At 34.6% G+C, this 25,729-nt stretch overlaps 1 protein-coding gene across 2 annotated transcripts in view; it reads right to left on the bottom strand.

Moving 5' to 3' along the window:
* The window catches only part of sano (serrano), a 699,118-nt gene extending 689,395 nt beyond the window's left edge, over nt 1-9,723 (bottom strand). The window contains exon 1 of one of the 2 annotated variants that reach the window (XM_069831023.1): nt 9,569-9,723. The gene's annotated coding sequence lies outside the window, so the exon portion shown is untranslated. The remainder of the gene's footprint in view (nt 1-9,568) is intronic. The other variant, XM_069831022.1, reaches the window with a different exon arrangement.
* Between the last annotated feature and the right edge of the window lie 16,006 nt (nt 9,724-25,729).

The following is a 25,729-nucleotide window of genomic DNA, read 5'->3' as shown; positions in this document are numbered from 1 at the left end:
GGGTAGTGATGTCTGCGCGATTAAAGAATTTCAGTACAAAAGTTTAGTTCAATATTTATAGGATTTTAGTGTTCAGAGTGGAATAAAAATTTTCATGGTTTTACAATAAATCATCCCGAATTCAGTGGCATTAAATACAACTAATTAGTTTCTTACCAAAGTGTAAAAGAAAGGCCCTAACTGATAACCTGTTTTCCCACTTTGCTAAATGTATCTCAATCTTCAGGTGCACATTACTTGCTACAGTCCACACTCATATACCTTGTATTTTTTTTAATTTATCAAGTAATGTATATTGTAAATTCTAAAGCAAAATTTAGGTGAATATGTCACCCTTAGTGAAACATAAAAAATATTAAACTTTGATTAACAATTTTTGCTATTTTCTCAATGAATATAGCCTAGACTACTTTTCCTTCCTTATGTTATGTGTGTGTTATCATAAACCTTTGGGTCTACTTTGCACAAAACAGGCCGCAGAAAACACTGTAAAAATTCAATGTAAATAGATTCAGTGGTTCCAGAAAAAAATGCACTTAAGTTTGAAAAATATTAACCTAAGGAAACTGCATTTAAATAGAAAAATTATGTATGAATTACATGCGCCGCCAAATTTAAAGAGGCCATTTAAAAGGCTTATTTACAGAGATCCCCACTATATATATATATATATATATATATATATATATATATATACATAATATAGTTTTAAAGAGGAAGTTTTGTACTATTTTTAAACACAAAATAAAAAATCGGATTTTTTGCCCCTAACCACTACCCAGTCCCCTTAAAAGACATAATATATAGGTCTAACACGAAAGAAGGCGCTTTTCTTCATTAACTTAGGACTAATTACAAATATAATATATCACCACAAAATGAAAATCATTTTATATGTTTCTGATAGTATGGAAACATCTATCTTTACACAACTTAAAAATGTCCCGGTAGGGGTGCCGCAATAGAGGTAGCAGCAGTGGCAATATCTCAAAGACGAAAAGACTAATAGAAATGAAAATGGATTATCTGTAGCGATATGCGGAGGTTTGTGACAAGGTTAGAGAGGGTTTAATGAGGGGATAGCTAAGTGACAATACCGAGGACTGGGACAAGATTATAGAGATTTGATGAGAGGATACCTAATTGACAGGAGGCCGAGGTTTAGAGAGGGTTTTGTAAGGGAATGACTAAGTGACAGGAAGCACAGGACTGCGACAAGGTTAGAGAGGATAACCGCTACCAGTCTAATGCATATTTGCGATGTAGCATATGCTCTGCGTATGTTGGCAGTTCTGAAAATTTGAAGTCACAGCGCGGAAAATAACGTTGGAAACTGTGTCCTTCGCAAATTATTGTTTGTTTGTAGGACTTAAGGCTTTCCCGACGTTTGATATGGAATAATTCTTTTCAGGTTCTCACCCAGGTAAGTTGGATTGTTGCTTCCAAGCTTTCGATGACTAGCTCTACCATCTTCTTCAGGGATTGAAGTGCCGTGGAGCCATGTCTAGGCGGTATATAAGCTGTCAATAGGGCTTCCCACTGCGGGGCCAATCAGGAGCTAGCTCCTAGTCCCGCCCGCCTCCTGTGTTCTGGTTGATCGAAGCGTGTTTTTTGCAGGTTTCCACGCTGTAGGTCCCTGTCTCTGTTAAATTACTGCTATCAAGTCAGATTTCGATGGTTTCCTTGATGACCAGTAAATCGATGCCTTCTCGAAATTTATCATGTGGCCCGTTTCCAGGCTGTGTTGCGCTACTGACGACTTATTGAAGTAATATATTCTTATGCTACGTTGGTGTTCCTTTTAGAGTTCCATAATAGTACGTCCCGTCTGGCCAATGTAGCATTTTCCACATTCACAAGGTATAGATGGCAATAATTTCAACAGAGACGGGTGCCTACAGCTGAGTACGGCGTGGAAATCTGGAATTAACACGCTTCGACCAACCAGAACACGGCAGGTGGTCGAAACTGGGAATTAGCTCCTGAGTGGCCAGCAGCGGGAAGCCCTACTGACAGCTTATATACCCACTAGACATCGTGTTCTATGGCACTTCAATCCCTGAAGAAGATGGCAGAGCTAATCATCGAAAGCTTAGAAGCAACTATCCAACTTATCTGGCTGAGAATCCGAGAAGAATTATTCCATATTGTTCGTTTATTATGAAGATAAGCATTAGGTGAACGGTGGAATTATAGCTATCACAGTGTTCATATCGTGTTTTTAATCGTGCTTCCTTATTTTGTAGGTTATCCGGATGATTTTACGAAGCGCTACAAAGCGGCGGTGGTGTGCTTAACATTTAGCGGGAAAGGAAAGCCTTTCTAGTGGATCCGTGATCAAGAACGGACCCAACAAAGAGGTTCCCCCATCCTTGTCTTAGTTGATGATGAAACCTATAGGCAACGTAGCTCGAAAAGTATGCTTCTGCGTCTATGATATGATGCGAGGATCCAAAACGTTTCTTACGTTCACAACAGAACAAGCATAAATCGAATGCACTGTTGATTCTAACGAACACAAATTAATAAAATTATAAGTCAGCTGCAGCGCCGAGGTGATGAAAGTGCTGTACACAGTCTCCAGCCGGCCAGCACCTACACACCAGGTCTGCAGAACGCGTTGCCCACAATGGTAGTTAAGATGCATGATTTTGCGTTATGAAACTAGCATCAGTAGACGACCGGTCTTGAATCAGGTCGTTAGCCAATCAATGACTAAAGTCGTTACAAACGCGACTGCATATTACTTACACGTGGAATAACAGTGACGTAAACAGGCAGATTTTTCCTGACGTGTGGCGAACATGGCAATTTAAACCTCATTAACTGATAGCTTAGTTTGCGACATTTTGCTACATCGTGTATTGCACAGAAAACAATTTGAAGAGGGTCGCTAAACTCTCTCCAGCTGCAGTGAATTCAAATAGAATAAACGCATTATGAAACCTCGCGGCGTCCAGTATGTGACAATACTGTCGAATAATATACAGTCGCTAGGAAATGGCGTGCAACCTTTCCTGTTACTTACACAGAGGCCAGTGAATGTTGAAAAAAAATCTGTCAATACACATTTTGACAGATTATAAATTCAGGAAGACAATTACATTACCATTTTAATTAGTAACAAGTATTCTGATAATTGTGTGTTTTACTTGAGTTGTAGTAATGAACTTATTTTTTTTCTCTCTCTCTTGCTGTTATTTATACTCGCTTTAACATCTTTGGTCATATCGCGAGTTAATCTTTGGTTGGTCTGTGTACTATTGTTCAGACTGGTTCTATTGTTGTGAACTAGATTTTATTTTATTGGGTTATTTTACGACGCTGTATCAACATCTAGGTTATTTAGCGTCTGAATGAAATGAAGGAGATAATGCCGGTGAAATGAGTCCGGGATCCAGCACCGAAAGTTACCCAGCATTTGCTCGTATTGGGTTGAGGGAAAACCCCGGAAAAAACCTCAACCAGGTAACTTGCCCCGACCGGGATTCGAACCCGGGCCACCTGGTTTCGCGGCCAGACGCGCTGACCGTTACTCCACAGGTTTGGACTTGTGAACTAGATGGCGACTGTATATGTATTACTCATTTGTTATGAATATGATTTAGGTGACGAATGAGGCCGGTGATATTCAGGGATGTTGTGGCCCGAATTTCCTGGCATTTTCCTTACGGTTGAGGAAAAACACTGAAAAACCTCAATCAGGAAATTCAACCCAACCGGAAATCCAACCCGGGCCCTCTGCGTAAGAGACCAGCATGCAGACCCCTACACCACAGAGGTGGTCTTATTTATTTATTTATTTGTTTATTTATTTATTTATTTTGCTAATAATTGTAACATAAAATACAATATAAACAGAAAAAACTTTAGCTCGGCCCTGAAAGAGTAGAACTCGTGCTCAGGGGCGGATTCCTGAATTGAAATTAAGAAATATATAATAAAATTTGTCTTATGTCTACTACGCAGTAAGAATATATAAATTTAAATTTACAATTTTTCAATTTTTATCAAATCCATACATAACAATTTAGATTTAATACTAGAACTTTTAGAATTTATCAGATTAGGATATTTAAATATAAATTTGTTATATATTCTTGGGCCTAAATTATTACAATGATTAAATACTGTAGCATTTTGGTTCAAACAATCTTAAAGAATTCATACCTTTTGTTTCATAACTTGGGGTACTTTAAACCACGCTGGAAGTGAGCCAAAACAATTCATATAATTGGAAAGTACACTATTGTGATGAAAGAAACCATTGGTATGTTCTAAATTTACAGTAACCATACATTGCTTTATTTTTAAGTCTCTCCATCAGTAGCCAATATAATTTGCACATTATTTTATTTCATATTTTTATAAAAATGCCAATTGAATACGGAAGGCAGTCTGCAAGTCTTATACCGACTACAGCCTCGAACAATAATTTGAGGCATGTTTAGAACAGGGTTTAATCGCATTTGTCGCATTTTCCTACTCGACTTCTACAACAATCTTTCAATGTAAATGTGCAAAAAATGCGACAACCACATTGGACTTCAGAAACGAAGATGGTAATGGAGAAAATGAAATCAGAGATGTGTTTGAACTAATCTGAATTTAAACGAAATGCTAATGGCATGAGCAATGTTCAAAAAGGTATTGAGCAATAGATGTTCAGGAATGGATTTCAAAGATTTGGTGCAATTCATGTAAGTTAAGTGAACAAATTCTTCTAATTGATTTATATAATTCCATCGGATACTGTAAATTGTGAGCGAGGATTTAGTCGCATGAATCTTGTAAAAACTGAAATTAGGAACTGTCTTTCGGTAAAAAGAGTTAGCACTCTGCTAACAATAAATCTTGCAAGGTCTACTCTAAAAGAATTTTAATGTTTAGAGTGTCCATAAAATAACGTATTTTAATGTTACGTGAATTCACCAGTAATTGATTCTAAACATAGCTACGACTAATGATTTACTTACATAAGTATATATTGAGCGTGGTAAAATGGTTCGAAAGTAATAAAACTCCAAGAAACAAATTACATAACTTTTTGTTTCTGTTTACTTTATTAATTTTATTTTTCTGTACAATTATTTATAATATTGTACAAGCTTTTCGCAATTTGCACAAATATAATTTTTTTATTTCTACATTTTTGCGACAATTATTTATGTTCTAACATCAACGCTGGTTTAGAAGCCAAAGTAACCTAAACTAACCCATAATAAAAATGTAATATTTTTACATTTTTACATAAAAATTAAATAAACTTAAAATAAAACATATTTTGGGGTCAAAGTAACCTTTCATTTACAGTGGTTTATATACTCCCACACGAGCAACACGTTTTCGTGTTATCTGCAACTGCAATCCCCTTAATAACACCCGAACAAGTCGCCGTCCTTTCGTCCTTCTCAGTAGTAAGGATTATGGTAATTTTATAATCAAAGGCATAAAAGTATTCTAGAAACAGTACATGATAATTTCTGTTATGAAAATAGTTTCTCAGACGATACTAAATCACATTATTTCAGTCTATAACCAATATACAATATCAGAATTGAGTAATACTTATAAACTAACCTTAATCCACTAGATTTATTACAGAGAACACTAATTAAAATATGTCCAAAAAACCTATTGATTATTCCATCGAAAAATTGTTTTTAGAATTTAAAGTTTTGAAAATACTGTAGCCTACATGAAATTTATATCAATGCTTTATTAAATTTTACACATAAAAATCGCACACATTCCACATCAGATACTCACAAACACAAACCAAAGGCATGGATGAACCCAAGTGTTTAACGAGCACTGCTTTCAACCACAATATTAATATCGGCCCTAGAATTTACAACAATTAATAAAGAAATACGCATACTTATCCATTTATCTCCAATAGTTTGAAATTTAAAAATGAATGCAAGCAATTTATTATGAATAATTATTAATTTCTAGATGTTATTTTATTGTAATTAGGCATGTAAATTTATTATGTACCGACTCCTCCCCTGAGCACGGGAACACTCTCTTTCAGCGGAGTGCTAGAATTTTGTAAATTTACAATTTCTTTGTATTGCATTTTTCTGACAATAAATAATAATAATAATAATATTATTATTATTATTATTATTATTAAACTCATTTTTCAGTTACTCGTACTATTATGCATAAAAGATTCACAAAGAAAATCGTCTGACTATTTTTTTAAGTTCAGTGCCATTACGTTTGTTTCATTTAAAAAAGGGCCCATTAATTTTTACTAAAACTAAAAATTATTGCACTATTTCATTCGCATTATTCCTACTTTAATTTACTCTTAGATACTGAATATGAACAAAATCTTATCAATAGTGTACGAGAAAGCGCTGTGGCCAGAATAAGCGCTGTGGATAGATCGAAGAAACGCCCAAAACCACCACTTGTTCGGTAGACTATGAAAAATTTTCAAACGTTTATTTCCACGAAAATTTCGAAATCTGTTTTTTTGCAACATCACATATGTACATTGATTTTACACCTCGTATAATGAGAAAGTAAGTGTAGATTAAGCAATGCAGGGAGTAACAGACAGAACAGTTTGGTTACTGTTAATACTAGGAATCGTAAAATATCAATGGCATTAAAAAACCAACACATGAATGCATATTCAAACATACTTTCATACCTCCTATATTAGTTTAATTTTACGTTTAATCTTATAATATAACGGTTACCTATAAAAATATCACATATGTACATTATACAATTTTATTTATGAATAAGAGATAATATAACCAAAAGACATTCAGAAAATAGTACATAAAAGTACAATGTTATCAGCTTATCACACATTGTCGCATATGACATTTGACTTTGTTTGCCTGTCACAGTGCAGAATAGTTGTTTACGATAAAAGTGTTAAAATGTCATTTCGTGAGTAGAAATGTTTGCGAAACGAGGCCGCAGTGAAACAAAACTGCGAACAAAACAAAATAATTTAACAAAGGCCTATTATGTGTCGTACATTATTCTTTAGGCAGTCGTTCTTCCGTGCTTGTATAAAGACAATTCTCACGATTTCTGAATTGATGTATTCTCCCTCATTGTAATAATGAAATTCCAACATATTTTAAAACCAAGTGATGATATCTCAGATCGAAAGGTCCCCGATTCAAGCCCGGATTTTCCATACATTTTTATAATTATAATTAATTCTTGTTTAATTGTTTCATACAGTTATCAATAAAATAGTTGTTGATGAAATCCGCAATTTTATTTAATGTGTGTGCATTTATTAACCAAAAACAGTTATTTTTAAAAGCAGGCTTGCAATTTTTTGAAATTCTTTATTGATAGGTTGCGATTGACAATCTGCGCCAAGAGTTGAAAGTCAGTGTTAGAAAAATGCGCCTACTGTTCGCACTAGTGTTAGAAGTACTTTCGCACGCACGCTACCATATAGGCCTATTAATCAATTTTTAACACACTAGCCTAGCATTAAAATATTACTTTTAAGAATGGCTGTTTAAAAATATATTCTCAAACTCATCATTTGCTTCTTCTACTCACTACAAGAAATCAAGGTTTGTAGTAGAATTTACCAATCGTTTTACGTCAATAGTGAAGAGAGAGCGAGAGTAAACTATGTACTTTGAATTAATAAAATAAGTTTATATTTATATACCCACAATACTGGCATGCGTATAAACAACTATTCCCATATTAATTTTATTTTTTACATTTGTAGATATGACCTGAGAGTAACATGGCATAACACCGAAATCGTGGTATGGTGTACTGGTTTCCGGATCGTTTTGTATAAATAATAAGAGAATTATGTTGGAGAAATGCTTGACAAGCGAAATGAGAATATCCCGAGCAAAACTGGACTCAAATCGGTTCTCGATTTGGAAAGCTGTCATGAAATTAATACATTAAAAATTACACTAGTGGAGACTTTTAAATTTATCAACAATCAATATGAATATAATTATACTGATTTGATAAGTCACCATGGTATTCTAACGCTTTATGTTCACAATGATCTGCACAGCAAGAACAGAGCCTAGAACATACATTTTAAATTCGGAACTGTTAACCAAGCTGTCACTCAAGAATCTGTGTTAGTATTCGTTTTGTGCTTCCAAAAATCACGTACATTTTGATGCTAATTAACCATATTTTGTCTCACTTTCTAACTATAGCATAAAAAAGTTTTATACTCTCTACAAAATGCATTACCGGTACTGTATACAGTTTTCTTGGCAACTATTGAAAACAAAGCAACTTATGTTGAAAATAAAGATCAAGTTTACATAAACTCATCGAAAAATTTAAAGAACAAAAGTGGACTGCCAAGAAACAGAGAAATTCGCACTCCCATGTGATAATTATAACTATTCTATGATAAGTATTTTTCTCCTCATTAAAATGAACGTCTTTGTAAATTTTGTGTTTCGTTATGTACAGTAGTAGGCCACAGTTCGTGTTTGAAGTATAGGCTACCATAATATTGCTATTTTCTCGCTACTAATTCCGAGTTCAAGAAAAACTTGTTGCCCTCGAGTAAATAATACTGACAAATTTAAATCCCAAGTTAACAGCTGAAAGAATGTTTACCTTTTAAGGAATGCAAAGGAGAATAAAGTGTTAGACATAACACAAAAAGTTATACTTTTCGTTAGATAAACGTGAAATTTAATCTTAATTCCAGATGAGAAGAAACAAAAGTTTGTAAAAGTTTCCAAAAATCAGAAAGTATGAGTTCAGCATTAAACGTTTTATACCAGGCTATACAACAACGAATATCTGCTAAACAGCATGCTTTTAGAAATCTCATTTAATAACGCTGTCATTGCTACAGGACGCTTTTTGTGTGTACAATACAGTTCACTGTGCAGCTCCTCAAGTTATACAGAAAGCATTACACAATTAGTTTTTTTAGTCTGCTTGTGGAAGTACAACCATGGTGTTTGCTTTAATATAAAATAGAGTTTAAATTATTTCGGCGCACATTAAAACATCCATAAATTTTGTTTATAATGGTCACATTCATTACTAAATAATTAATAAATATACACATAATTATTCGATTTAGCTTTATTTTGGACCAGATGTTCCAATTTCAAAACGACTTTTAAAGCTCGAACGTGAACAAAGACAGAGACTGAAAGAATTTCAAAGTAAAGTCGTCGGCTCTTCCACATACTTCCGTATCTTTCCAGGCCAATAAACCACGCGCGCCAAATTCGAATACTACAGTACAACAGGTTGAATGTACTGTGAAAACATTATTTTAATCGAAACTACTCAGGACGATACGTTCAAACGTTTCACAGGCAAGAATAACACGATCTTCACACATCAATGAATAACTGTAACATGTAATATTGCTTACACGACGCCAGCCACTGCTCCTCATACATCGTAGACCCCTTCCACGGTCATAAATTCCATAAAATTTGTGTCTAACACGTTAATAAACAGTAACATTTAGAACTACTATATAAACTTTGTGTGCTTCACTTAAAGATAGCGATATTTGCGCTGACATAGAGTAGGAACTATAAACAAATTGAGCACTCACTTTTTGTTGATGTAAATAATCCTGAGATATGACGAAGTCTTCCAATGTTGATAAACACTCGTCACTCGTTAACACAAGCACTCACAACACACCTGTCCGGCCACAAAGCACTGACGCCCGCGCACAGCTCCACTCTATCCACCTCTACAAAGAGTGGAGAGAGACTGGTGGATAGATTGTCAGTATGCTAAGCAACAGCTGGAGCGAGCGATCTCCGCGCAATCTACTGCTGCTTTCGCAAACTAACTCATATATCCGTCGTCCAAATTCAATGCCATCTGCCGAGATGAATTTCTTGTTACCTGGACGTAGAATACATAAAAAAAAAGTACGAAGTGTGTTTGTCTTGCATGACCGTCTGTTTGGCAGTTTGTCTGCCAATTCGTTCGTCTATTGTTGATATAAAACAGATTTGTTCCCGATGTGTGGATTATTACAAAATTTGAAATGTATCTGTTTCATAACGATATGTTGACAAAATCCAGTTGTACATTAGATTATACATTCGGTGCAATATTATTATACCTGGAATCATCTGTACATAATCATTCACTATAACACTATATCTGAAATGAATCCAAAGTGTGAGATCTATGGATTTTCACATCATGTCAAATACCGGCATGCTAAACTTCCAACATGTTACGTTACGTGTCAGTTTCATCTTTACGGGTGCAAGGAAACGGGGACCTACAGTATATTACTGCGTCGAACACGTGAAAGACTCCAATCACACTAGACTCAGACTCCAGTAGATTTACAGCATATTGAATATAAACTACTGTACTTTCGTTCCAACATACCTTTTTATGGAGCGTGTAAAATGGACAGACAAAATAAGAAATGAAGCTATGTTACAAAGAGTGGGTAAAGAAAGAATAAAGCTGAAACTGATCAGGAAGAGAAAAAGAAATTGTCTGGGCGACTGGCTAAGAAGAAACTGCCCATTGGATGATGCACCAGAAATAATGGTGAACGGGAGAAAAGTTGGGGGTAGAAGATATCAGATGATAGACAACATTAAGATATATTGATCTATGCAGAGTCTACGAGTAAGAAGAAGGAGAAAAATAGAAAGATTGGAGAATGCTGATTTTGCAGTGAAAGACCTGCTCTTAGGCAGGACAATGAATGAAAATGATACTCCTTTTCTCAGTCTTGTTTTCTCTTCAATGCAGGATGCTACACATGTTAGTAGGTAAAGATTAGACTCAGTAGACTCTATCAAAATCAGTCAAATCCTATTTCTCACCATACGAAATTATTTTAAGGGAAATTATTGTTGCTGCAAAAAAATCTATTACCAGATTTTCACAGAATTTAACATTTTCAGTATGTCTCATATTGAGAAAATGGGTTTTGGTATGCCATTTATTTATATGTCTATATAAATTTCTTTACACAATTAACGTTACACTGGATTTAACAAACATATATTACATTGTTCATGAACATATAATTAATAAAATTACAGTATTTAATTCCCGGTATGTATACGAAAAATAAATCGAGAGTTATCAAAACAGGTGAACATGGAGGCCATCCGACTGGTCCATCACGAATTTTTCTTTTCGAGTGCTATGAAGGACACAGTTTACAGCACATCAGTCGACGATTAAGAAACATTACTACAGTGCATTATGGCTACATCATAAATCATTGAGACCACTCCTGGAATCTTTGAGAGAACGCATCAATTCTCGTTGCGTTGCTGTCATGCGTACCAAATATTGTTAATGGGGCTCAATTTTAACATGTGTTAAGGCATGCTGTATATTAAATTCAAGCAGTATTTAACATTAGGCACGTTTTCTTGACATGTCAATGTATGTGATGCCTTAGTGAAGCATTTGGGGCATTTCGTTCCTATTCTTAAAATATTTAAGTTGGTATCCTCTTTGTACTCTGAGAATATCTGCTTTTAGTTTTCACCTAGATCATATATACCCAGATTGCTCGGCGTTATAGGCTTTGACGGTAACAACTTTTATCAGGTTTACTATGCTGTCATCTAGTTGTTACATAAGGAGTCACGTCATAACTCCCATTTGAATTGCATTAGCGACTGTACTGCCATCTCGTTTACGGCGGACGGGTGGCGATCCTGGCTGTAGTTCTCTTCAAAGTGCAACCGATTTTAACATAGGAATGAGCAATCTATATGTGATCTGGGATTTTCAGCACCCTACAATGAGACGCACTTGATCAAATTGCGTAATGAATATTTTAATCTACTTTGACGTGATTCCTCGTTACATTCGATTATTATGTTTTTTGTAATGTTCCTAGCTTCACTATGACTAGTTCTGACTTTTTTCTTACAAGACGCCATAAGAATAATATATACAGTAGTAACAAGTAACGGTGATAAACGGTGATAGTAATAATAACAATATATATTTACTAATTAAGAACTAACAATTTCTATTACTAAATGTTTGATGCAAGGACGGAAGTTGTTCATGCCTGGCCTTTCTGCTGCTGGTGGGGTGAGTTCTGAATTTGGGGACCTGTGCTACTAAACAACATTCATGACGTTCTTGTGCATAGTGAAGAATCAGTGTCTGATGGGGCTTCTTCGATAGTTCATCATTTATCCTCTTTCCTTTGAAGAGGTGGGAGTCCAAGGGTTAAGAACGTGTAACGGTGACAGTCGAACCTTACTGCGAACTAAACCAACGTATGATTTCAGCTTTATGCAACTAATTTTAAACATTCTTTGAAGGGAGAGACGGATTAAATTTTATTCATTTTCAGCCAAAATTTTCCTTTTTGTGAGTGAGTGAGTGAGTGAGTGAGTGAGTGAGTGAGTGAGTGAGTGAGTGAGGGAGCGAGTGAGTGAGTGAGTGAGCGAGCGTGCGTGTGTGTGAATCAGCAATCTCTTATAGGCGATGTTGAGGAAGTTTCAGTTCTATGCGTGGCTTGGAAGCATAAATATTACGCCATATTATAAATGGCTGCACCCTTTAATAAATTTGAATTCCATGCAAACTTTACAAGCTGTTTTCTCACACTTTTCTTACAGCACAGTTCGCATGTTCAATGTGTAAAGGCTTTTACAATCTTGATGCTAATAACATGAAATTAAATTTGCACTTCATGTTTTATACATATACTACTGTGTTTAATGAAACACAATAGTAGTTTCTTGATAAAATAAACACTTTGCAAATTAAAAGAAAAAACATATAGGCCTATGGTAAACACCAAAAATTAGAGTTTTTAACTTTTTTTTTTAATTTTCTCTCCATTTATAAATGTAAATTCATAATTCCGAAATAGAAATTGTAAACGTTTAGGGTAGAAAGGAACTTATGAGTTTTTTTTTCCTCTCTCCCTCTCTCTCTCTCTTTTGTATGGAGGAGGAATCCGAAACCTGAGGCTTATTGTGCTTATCACTCCTGTTCTGTGAATGATTGGGTAGCCGAACGGCCGTGCTCTTGTACAAATACAGCACGCTACACCGTGAATTTAATCCGTGTTATATGGTATGGATTATACGTGAATTAATGACGACGAAATGAATCCGAGGTCCAACGTCGAAAGTTACCTAGCAATTCTGCTTCGATTGGTTGAGGGAAAACCCCGGAAAAAACCCCAACCCGGTAACTTGTCCCAACCACGATTTAAATCCAGGCCCGCTCGTTCACGGTCAGACGTGCTAACCGTTACTCCATAGCGATGGATACCTTGTGTTGTAATATATTGTATACATTTATATATATATATATATAATATACTAGACATACATACATACATACATACATACATACATACATACATACACATACGTACATAATCAGTAGGTACATATCTTTTAACGGTGCATATTTTTATGAGGTTTATTTGGATTTCCTAGCGTTAAATTACAGAAACGAAACTAATTTCCCATTCAAAAGAACGAAATGTTATCTCTTAAAAATCTCAACGTTGTTTCTGAGTATAAGTGTAATATGTAGTGATGAAGAAAGAGTAACCAGATATAAAGGACAATAATAGTTTGCATTTTGAGGTTGTAATCAGCTCGATGCATGATACCATAATTTTACAAGGTAATACACGCAAAATGCAGTAATCATGAGCTACAACGACCTTTAAATTGAGGTTATATTACCTCGGAACATTGATGATGCAATATATGACCGTGAAATTTTGAAGGATGACTGTTCAAAAGAAATAATCAACTTTCAATATTGTCGTACTGCATTTAAGTAGCACAATAGGCCTACCTAAAGTAATAATTGGAAAATGGTAAGTGATGTGCAAAAATAATATAAAAATTAAACTACGGTACCTAACGTTGTTAAATTAAAACTTTTAAGTTATCTTCATCAATTATGAAGGAACGAAAGAAAGTTATTCAGAACAGCATAGATTCTGGCTTTATCAGTGATGAGGCAGAATGACCCGCCTGTCAGCATCGGATTCACGAATGTCGGATTATGATAACCATCGCATGTGCAGGGCGCACAAGGGCCTATGTTAGCCTAAGTACATGGATCTGTCCTGGGTCCGATCTTAGAAAAGCGAACCAGCCCGTGTAGTAGAATGCATTTGAGTGAGATGAAGAAGTAAATGTAAAGTGTCTGAGACAGAGAAGATGCGATACAATGCCTTCTGGATACCGGCACTGGAAGGAAGTGAGTTGGGCTGAGCGAGATCGATCAAAGTAAAATTACCGGTCTACGTTTTTTATTTCGTAGATAGATGCCTTTGCAGGTCCTCTGAAGCTATTTTTGATACTCTAATAAAAAAAACAGAGGAACCGGTGCCTAATAGCTTTGCGAAGGTTCAGAAGACTTCTACAAAAAAGAGGAATAGTGTTAAGGAGAGAATCCATTGAAGATCATGAAAATTTTCCAAAAAATGTTATGGCTATTTCATTTCTTTAGAATGTATATTTTGATGCCCTAAATTGATTTAGTTCAATTGTGATTACAAATATATTTAATTGTTTTTGTTACGACTGTAAGGGGGCGTGGCATTTATAGAGCTGTTATTAGAGGAGAAAAATTCACTCCTGCGCCGGGGATCGAACCCGGGTCTCTGGTTTTACATACCAAGCGCTCTAACCATTGAGCAACGCCGAAGTTCAATCCTCTCCTCTCCTCCAGTATTTTCTCCTCTAATATTAATTGTTACCATAACAGATGTATTCTGTAGGATCAAAAAATAATAATCTTTACGTAGATTCTCAAAATTTGATTGAAAAAATTATTAGGGAAAAAAGTTGTCATTTTTAGTGGTGTATCCCCTTAAGTATCCGATAGACCTACCAAATTGTTTGGTACCTACAAAGAATCCGTCGAGTTGAAGTGTTCAAGACTGGCTTAATCCACGTCAGTATCAATTCTTACGTACAATAGTGAATGTATTTATTATTGCATATAGTGAATAATGAGAAAGTAGGAGCAATTTCACAATGTATTGTTTATTACAATGAAGGTCATTGCTCTGTGGAATACTGTTGAACTAGATTTACGTGATTCTAAATGTCAAGTGTTGAATTTGCTGTCATACTTGAACAGGTCATATACTCATCATTCTCTTGTAACTAAAACAGCGAAGTAGAAATGTTTTATTCAAACGTTTTACAAGTCCTTACTTTGGTCTTACTTTTCATTGAAAATGGAAAATGATCACCGCATGCATGACACTTAGAAAACGTAAGTAATTAAAAGTTAGATGATGTGTTGCTGGTGAAAAACAATTCAGAGTTTTCTGTATTCAAATTTAAAAGTATCAAAAAAGATGGCAGGAGATTTCGTGGAATGTTTAAGTAGTTGGTGGTTGTGTATTTCTATGGATTTGCATGTTTATAGGTTATGATATGAATAAAATTAATTATTAAATATGACCATGCATGTTTCATTATTAAGAGTTATTTTATTTAAATTTTTACAGCTATGTTGTGAGTTGCAGCGACCTCCTGCCAGGAGCAATGATATGCTGCAAGTTGTATCGGTGCACTCCCGCTAAGGAGCAAGATGTGCATAGAGTATTACAAAAATTGTGACGAACATTCTTCCCGAACATTCTGCCCATTTAAGCGTTCTACGTACAATTTCTATACCTAAGCTTGGTTATCAGTGTAATGTTGAACTGGTCAACATCAATCAAGACTCTTCTGATAACTTATTACCCTCTTACGCCTCTTCATGAACATAACGAAAAGACAATATTGTGAACTTGTAGCAAAAACCGGGAAAATGTTAAATAAATTAAAAGGAAGACATACCGAAATTTATACTAAATGTTTGTGTAAACATGAAATTTTAAGAAAAATACCATTTTAAACATCATGACTTCAGAATTTTTAAACAAACCACTTCGTATTCGCTACTTCATAAAATGCAATTTAGAACCTAAAAATTACTATACTAAGATACTGTATACCTGATTATATATAGTTGCGTTCACACATAATTGTTCTGTGATCAGATATAATACAATCAGATAATTATATAGGATGATTTAAATGGAAAGGACAACCGTCTAGGAGGTAGATCAGAGCAATATTTAGAGCACAGCAAATGTTAAAGAAAAGAATACTATACAGTTCGGTCCAAAATTCTTATACACAATGAAGTTCTGGAGCAGGTCAACAGATTTAAATTTTTTTAGATGAAACTATCTTATCTTCAAGGTACGAATATAAAGGAAAATTAGAAAAGTTTACCTATATCAATGAAAGTATAGGTACGCTTGTCTGCTGGTTCGGAAATGCGTTCGGGCATGAGTTCAATTCCCGCTTGGGATTATTTTCTGGCCTTTTCCGGGATTTTCTCCAACAGCAAAACAAATGTCAGATAATCACATGGCGAATCCTCTGCTTCATGTCGTCAAATACTGTTACCAATTCCATTGACGCTGAATAATACACTAGCTGATACAGCGTCGTTAATTAGATGAGTGAAAAGTCTTTAAATAACCATGTAAGAAATGATATCATGGCTGAATTTTATAAAGCACTTTCAATACCCTGCCTCTTATATGCTACATATAAGTCATGGGCAGTTAACATTAAAGATAAACAACATATTCAATGCAATAAAAATGAATTGTTTTAAGGTGAGTTTCGGGATATAAGCTAATACAGAGCGGTCAGATTATCTTTCGGCCGGTAGAGCGTGGGAGCTGACGTAATGACTTGAAGATCACGTTACTGAATACGCATGGCTGCTTTGTGCGATTGAGTCCGAGTGCTCCTATCACGTGGTTTGTTTCACAGAGAGTAGACATTACTGTCAGTGTTCTTTTCAGTTCTGTATAGTTTCTGTATGTTTTTCAGTGTGTAGATTTTTTTGTCAATGTTCTTAATTTCTACATAATTGTTATGTTTTTATTTCAGTGTAATTCTTTTGTGTGCTTGTATATATGTTTGTTATTTTTCCACTGAAATGGCAGCCGAAAAGTTGACAGAACAAAGAATTTTTACGTATGTCACATGTGAAAGCCGAATCATGTCGAGAGGTTTGTAGGCAGTTCCCACAGAAATTCCTTGACGTTCAAGTTCTAAACAGAAAAAGAGACGATTGGCTCTTAGATTATGAGAGATTGGTTCGATAAACGCTAGAATTTTTAGGGGAAAAGAACGGTTTTAACGAAAGAAAAACTGAATGAAATTGGGGCTCTTGAACGAAATCCCTACAACGTCCGTCTCAAGAATTGGTCATTTCAAAAGGATCAGCAAACGCGACAACTTAACTGTTAAAAATGAATCCGTACAGGGTGAGTGTAGTAGATGAATTACAGCCACGAGATAACGTAAGTCGAATGATTTTTTATAATTGGGCTTTAAAAAATATTGGCGACGTTATGGTTGATTCAGAGTTATTGTCTCTGACAAGGCGTGAATTTATTTATAGGTTATGTATGTCACAAAATAACAGATACTAAAGCACAGAAAACCCCCACAGATTTCACGAAGTTCTCTTACATTGTGCAAAATTGGTGTATAGTGTGCTATCTTTGCCAGAACAATAATAGGGTCTATATTTTTTAGACTACAATAACTGCAGAGAGGTACTTCACGCAAATACTCTCAAATTTCTTCAGATAACGAGAGGGAATACGGGTATTTTCAATAAGATTCTGCCACAGCTCACACTGCTGACGATTCTTTGAATGATATAAAGAAGGTTATTAATGACAGAATTATTTTCTAAGGTTTATGGCCCTTACGTTCGCCAGACCTTACCGTGTGCGACTATTATTTATGGGAATCCCTGAAGAACCGAAACTATAGGAGTAACCCACACACCATCATCGATGAACTAAAAGACGATATAAGAACAGAAATTATCAGAATTACTGAACAAGAACTTTCGCGTGTTAATGCAGATTTCATCACAAGATGTTATGCATATGTGAATCAAGATGGCCACCACTCTGAGCAACTCTTATAACACATGTTAGTTCTCATTACGCAATAAATTATAATTTATTTGCATACTTTACAAAGTATACTTAAAAACGAACGGAACTTATGGAGTGAAATTCTCGAAAGCCAGGCGCAACCACGCTGCGTCAGTTCCCACCCTTCATCGCTTGAAAGGTAATGTGACCGCTCTGTAAATCAGAATCCAAACAACAAACTGAGAAGTAAACTGGTTGTATTTAATCTTAGTGATAAAATTAAAGACTACAGTGAGAATTGGATCACTTATTTAGAAAGAATAATGATTAGGTAATTTACCTAAGCAGAGTGAGACTGCCTAAGCAAATAGATATTCCGTTATAGACCGGGTAGCCTAAGCTATCTAGGGATGTAGAAAGACCCAAGAGAAGATAGAGCGAACAATAGTATCTAATGCATGATACAATAAGAGTAAAACAGAATTAAGTTTTCAAATAAAAATTATTTTGATTATTTTTACACATTACAGTTTGTCAAATCAATCATTGAAAATATAATCCTATCATATTTCGAAAACTAACTGTAAAGTTACCTTGTAGGCTATGTTCATGCCTAACTTCCTCCGCAGTAGTCGTATACGAATCTTATTACATAAAATACAAATATTATGCATTTATAGACAAGTTAAAAATAAACTTCTCGGTGTTATTGAAAGCAGTAACTTTTCAACACACATCAGCGTTTACGAACAATAAATCTAAACAGATAGTGATTGTAAGCATATACTAGTAACCAGACCCAACAGAATCTCTATATTAGGTAGGCCTAATAGCGTGCGGTATATTATTCTTGGGAGAACTATCTTGTGTCAGTAATTTTAAAGGATTACTTGTTGTATACCGTACCCGATTAATGATTAAAATATGCACCGCTTGTTTTTCACACAATTACCAAATATTCGTTACAAACTGAAAAGTGGAAAAGAAATCTTCTTGCAAAAATGGATAAAATTATAATATGAAAATATTCATCAATAAATCTAAAATTACCGTACAACCTTCATAGAGAACTCAATATAATAACTTGAACATATTAGTGCCTTTAAACATTTTTCTTGTAGTTTATAAATCGAATAATCGATTCCCAGTAAGAGGCATATATTTCCTCATTATATATTTTCCTCGGTAACTTTAAATTCAGACAATTCGCATAAAGCTGTGTTAAGTTAATTCTCTGTGACCATTCCTAAATGCAATCCGTCCTCTTCTTTGCGCAACAGTTGAAGACTGTACTTAAACAATGTGTAATTGGCCTTTTTACTGTTTTTTTAAGTATGTTTGATCAAGGGTCGATGCTACAAAGAAAGGATTAAATTGCCACTGAATGTTTCTAGCTTCCTCTATGCATGGTGCCGGGTGTATGTTACATGACTGATGGTGCAAATAAACCAGCTGATTGTTAACAGTTTTATTGTGAGTATAATGAAGGATGCAAGAAAAATAAATATTGTAACTTGCAAAAGACAAAGAGAAGAAAAGGTGAAGGAAATAAATCTACATAAAAGAAGAAATTTCGAATATCTGGAGAGAAGTAAATTAAGCCAATAATAATAATAATAATAATAATAATAATAATAATAATAATAATAATAATAATAATAATAATAATAAACCATTCACCTTCATGGCACATAACTTGTGCACATAACCTATTATTATATTTCTCTATAGCTTGAATTTAGAAATGTTTCAGAGACATTGTTCCAACATTATGCACATTCATCCTGAGAAAATATATTGTGGACTTTCACTTGTTCCTTATTTAACAAATGAAACCGTTGTTGCTTTAAATCTACGCGATGCTAAATTATTATTAGAGGAGTTTTGTAAGGGTGTTATAACAACCATACAACAAATACATTATTTATTTTCGTATGTGTATACATAAATTAAAATGTACCAACAAAAAATTATTTTCCTGAGTTTTTAATGTTTGACTTTTATAGCCTTATTTAAAAAGGTCAATCAATAAGTTTCCGGACTGCTCTGAATGTAGGCAACACAAAGAACATAGGAAACAGAGAAGTTATCTAGAATCAGAGAAACGCCTGGAATCTATACTAAATGCATCACTTGAGAAGCAGGGAAAAAGATTAGCAATAAGGCGTATAAGAAATTCCAGAAAAAATCGCTACAGGTCCTTGACATGTTTGCACAAAATCACGTGTAGAAGCTTAGCTCTTAAAGATAATCTGACGCTGTTTACCTGTTTGGTAGACTGACTCAATCTAAATGGAAGCAATAATCATCAGTGACACGCGCTTGTATGTTTAACGGTATAATAAATACAAGTACAGTTCGAAAATATTTTGATTGCACTCTGTATGTCAGATCTTCAGCTTTTACTTTTCAAAATTTGTTTAATTTAGATGTATAAAAACAAAATAAAAGTAAATTACGCACATATAGTAAGGAAGGTGTGTAGCAATAGGGAGCACGGAATTATATGTTTTTACAATCTTAAATTATGTTTTACATAAGGAACTTTTTCTCAAAAGCTGTTTAAGCTAGACAGCTGAATTTTTTACACTTCATGGAGACATAAATTGACTTTATTCTGAAAGAGTTGTTTTTTAATTTATTTCTTTACTGAGAAAATTTTTTTTCCCCAATGGTAATTATATTCTTTCTACGATATTCAGAACATTAACCCCTGTAACATCTCCAAAACTTAACAAATTTTAAAAACATTATTTCATATTTCAGTACATGCAAACATCCAAATAAGCCATTTCTGAAAATGTCAGCTTTCTAGATTAAATAGAATCTGACAAAAGTTTAGTTTTTTATGGAAAAATCAATTTTTTTGAAAATAAGCTTTTAAGTCTATTCAAGGAAATTACGGAGTGGAAAAAAAAATAAGCAAACATTGAATCGAATGGCCAGCACAATTCATTTGCCGCCGCTTATTTGGCCTTGAAAAGAGCTCCACATGTAGAGAAGCCGGAACAAATAACAATAAGAAGTTAATAACAGTAACGATAATTCAATCCTTACTAACTAGTTAGCATTGCGAAACAATGTCTACAAACACAAAAATTATGTACGCTTCTCTTTTGCCAAGAAGTGGCGACATACGATAATGATTTCGTTGGGTTAGTTTTGGGTTGTTCAGTTTATTTATAGTTTTCTTAGATTCATTGTGGTTTTCTTAATTTAGTTTCAGTTTTCTCGGGTTAGACTGAAGCGAACCTAAGTAAATCTAATTAATCTAAAGAAACTAATAATATAAGGTTAAAAACTGAACAACCTAAAATCATTCTGAAGGAAGTAAGAAAATCTATAATTCCCTGAAGAATTTAAACAAACCAAATTTAGCTTGAAGAGACTAAAGATACTAAACAAACTAACCAAAACTAGTCTAAATGAACAAAAAAACTAGTCTGAAGAAACTAAACAAACCAAAACAAGTCTAAAGAAACTAAACAAACCAAAAGTAGCCTAAGGAAACTAAAGAAAACAAAGTTAGCCTAAAGAAAATATACAAATCAAAGTTAGCCTAAAGAAACCAAACTAACTAAAGTTGGCCTCAAGAAACTGGATAAATTAAAACTAGCTTAGAGTAACTAAATAAACTAAAAAGAGCCTAAAGAAACTAAACTAAAGTATCCTAAAGAAACTAAACTAAAGTATCCTAAAGAAACTAAAACTGATCTGAACTAACCAAAACTAATTTAAGAAATCAATACTGACCTAGGCAGATTACGACTTACCTATTGAAAGTAAAACTAATGTAAGGATACCAATACTAACATAAAGAAACTGAAATTAATCTCACAAAATCACAACTAACCTGTACAAACAAAAAATAAATGAAAACTAACCAACACAAATAAAAACTAACCTGAGGAAACTAATGTAGACCTAACTAACTCAAAACTAACCTAAGTAAACTACGAGTAAAATTAACTTTACAAATCAAAATTAACTAAAGCAAAAACTAACCTAAGCAAAAAAAACTTATCTGAAGAAACCAATTGAGTACTGTACGCTGGTATTTCTGGGGTAGATAGTTATCTATAATTTGCATGTAAGAGCGCTTTAATTTGACCGCGGTAGTTTTGTAATTCGCTTTAGTCAGTAAGAACTGAATTATCATGCATGTCCGCACAGGACCTATACGTTTAGTAAAAGTGAATTGGAATAAAAATAAACTCATTTGCTACAGATTTCCTTATACTGCACATTATATTATGAACCGCGCTCTGCTTGCGTCACCGGGCATATGAGCAATGAGAAGTGCGACCATAACCTACAGTTGGTTGCTGCCTGATTGCAGATCTTACTTACTCTTCGTGAATTTATAGATATGATTAGTTTCACATACTAAAGAGAAACAGTATTCTCTACATTTTTTCACACTCTGAAATAACACTATTGTGCATTTGAATGTCGTGATTCTGAAAGTAAATATAAAGGCAAGACAGGTTAATATCTTCCTCACTGACGAGTGCGTGGCGCAAGGTATAGGCATTTATCGCTTTTAGAAACATATTTTATCGTGTTCAGAGAGAAAGCGATTAACCATGACGATATTAATTCTCTGAAAGAACGAGCTAGCATCCGCATGTGACCTAACATCTCTCTTATTCGCGAAACCTCCGAATTAGCAGTACGTACATTTTTCGCTTTATGGCAGATAATGTCGACTTTCAAATATTTTTATTTTTAATTACTATTGCGTAAACTACAGATTCTTGACATAGTTGAGTTCTTCATATATAAGCAATAAGACCATTCGCCGACAAGCAATACTTTATGCACGATGGCGCTTTCATACATTTTAGCCCGCAATGACCTAAATCGAAGATTTCCTGGTCGGCAGATAGATAGAGGTGGACTAATTGCCTGGCCTCCACACTCGCCTGATTTAAACCCACTAGATTTGTTCTTATGAAGCCGTTTAAAATCATTGGTATATTCGACGTCGGGTGGCGGATATAGAACTCTCCGCATTTGAATTGTGGCAGGTTGTGAGACAATGTGAAACACGCCAGGGCCATGAAACATAGTGTCGCGATATGAATAGTTGTCATAGATCTTTGTAAAATTGCATGAATAGTTAAGTATCATAACTTGGAAACTAAGCATTTCCGATCCAACGTTCACATAAATTATTGTTATTGTTTAAATGTGAGTTAGACACTCTGTATTGTAAATGGTCGTACCATCCTAATTCCTCTTTCTTTATTTGTTTCCCTTGCATTTCCTTCCTGTAAAATGTTTAGTCTCTCGTCAATATTTTCATTTCTGATTTTAACATTCCTCGAGATTCACATTATTCCGCAAGGTGGATGTTCCCTTTGAATTGGTACTATATTCCAATATGCTAGTACAATGTTGTGTTGAGTTCTGTATTTACGTTCAGTTCATTAATCTCCTTATTCTATTCTGTAAAACCGAAAGACAAGGCAAATGAGGAAATAGTATGCAAAATGTTCAAATATTTTCTAGTGACATAAGGTGAACATTATATTTACTCGTCAAGTTGCAGTCAGTGTTGCCGAATGTCAATAGCGGAGAACTGAGTCTTGTTATAGAACTCCAAAAATCTTATATTAAGGGAAGCTGCAGTGCGATATTTTGTTCACAAGACGAACTGCACCAATGCAGAAATTCAGTAACCTACATCCATAACATGTGCGATTTCTGCCTTCATTCCTGTGGTTGACTGATAATACCTAAGCATGTGGAGAATATCGTGCCAGTTCACAGTCTAAGACTACATAGGACAAGCACAAGGCATCCAGCAATTATTAAAAGTTTTCAATCGCACACAACTTTCCTAACTGCAAGTCGTTTTCACACATTTCCTACCATATTCTGTAAACTCACTTATCTTGTTCTATTATTATGAAATATCTGTAGAATTATGTGACACCTCAGTGAAAGAGATCTCGCCTTGCGATTACATAAAATTGCAGCCGGAGCTGACTCGGAATTATGAAAAATATTGTAGAAGTTCTGAATCCTATAAAACAAGTATTTTATGTATTTATGCCTTCAACTTACTCCAACACGAACTTCTCCTTTATTGTTTATTTTCTGCGCTATGTAACTTTCAGATATTCATCGGGGCTATTTTGTCGTTCAGTGTTTCCGTCATGCGACGTGCCGGCCTCCAGCAGCATCTCCAATCACATAAATGTTGACACATTTCGAAATACGTTGTTTTTTTATTACGGTTCTTAATGTCAGCCCGCCTTGCTTCCAGCAGACTATGGTTTAGAAAGTTCAAATCAACATTATCGCTGTTGTTTTATGTGATTGAAAAATGCAACCTCTCATCCTGATTGAAAAGCAATAAGCAATGAAATAATCTTCATAAAATGTGAAAAATGATGTGATACGAAATGGGGAGAGTTTAAGAGTGAATGAGGTGCACTTTTCAAAATTCGATAGCTACAATATTGGTTTAAAGTGAGTTTTAATTATTATATACACGTATAATAATTTGCAGCGCTTCTAACAGTTCCCTTATTTGTCTTCATATACAGGGTGATTCAGGAGGAAAGGTACATTGTTTGAGGGGTGATGATATTGGTGATTCTGAACAAAAAAGTTTATATGAACATATGTCCTGATCTTAACGGTTTCGGAGAAAACTAATGGAAACAATGAGGAACGGGATAGGTGAAGATGATGGCAAAGTAAAATATTTTTACCTTATGTTCTGTTTAATTGTGTACTTTTTTTTTTTACAGAACATGTTCAGAAAGTCCACCGTCAACTTCAATGCACTTTGCAGCTCTTGTAGACAGCTGCTGTGTTGCTGATCTGAGCTGATTCGGACATTCCTTTACTTGAGCACAAGCATGTAAAATGCGAGTGAGAAGTTCCTCCCTTGTTTCCACTTTGCGCGTGTAGATTTCTCTCTTAAGACAACCTCACGCACAATAATCCAATGGAACAAGGTCGGGTGACTTCGATGGCCAAGAAATGACTCCACCGCGATCGATCCAACGCCCCGGATAAGTTTCATTGATCCTACTGCAAACCTAATGTCGTTTTGGTTGGGTCAGCATGTGAGTGCTGATGGACATGAGACTGACGCCTGTTTTTCGAACAGCTGTTTGTCAGATACTGTTCAGAACAGGGCACATGTTCATATAAACTTTTTTGTTCAGAATCACTAATATTATCACCCCTCACATTATGTACCTTTCCTCCTGACTCACCCTGTATTAGTTCCTGAAGCGTTTAGTGGTGCGAGGAAATTCAAACTTGTAGCAAAATGAAGATATTCGACAGCAACTCATCACGCAAAGTATAATTGATGTTATATTCAAATGCAGGAATGACTGGTACCAATATGTATCGTGAATGAATAGTAATCGAATCCAATTCAAGATAATTAAGTACCAGTCTAAAGGAAAAAGAATATGTGAAGACCGAGAAAGAGATAGAAAGAAGAAATACATTTGGAGACTGAACATACCTAGGGCCTAAACTGCGAAGTTTATGATAAATTACATAGCTCGACAAGATTTTTTGTAACATGGATGAAAACAGGAATTTTAAGTCAATTACCATGTATTATTAACGAATATGTGTAAAAATGTTCAATGATCTTCATTTTTTAAAATCATATAAATATGCTAAATAGAGGGAAAATTGGCAAAAAAAAAGTAAATTATTGCATATCGGAGTTCTTACAGAATCTATAGAAATCCTTTTGCACACAGTTTGACTTATTTTTCATTCTTGAAGATCTGGAAAGAGCTGTAAGTCATTAGCTTTATG

This window comes from Periplaneta americana, chromosome 7, assembly GCF_040183065.1.
Source record: "Periplaneta americana isolate PAMFEO1 chromosome 7, P.americana_PAMFEO1_priV1, whole genome shotgun sequence".
Lineage (NCBI taxonomy): Eukaryota > Metazoa > Arthropoda > Insecta > Blattodea > Blattidae > Periplaneta > Periplaneta americana.
This window is presented reverse-complemented; position numbering and strand designations above follow the sequence as displayed.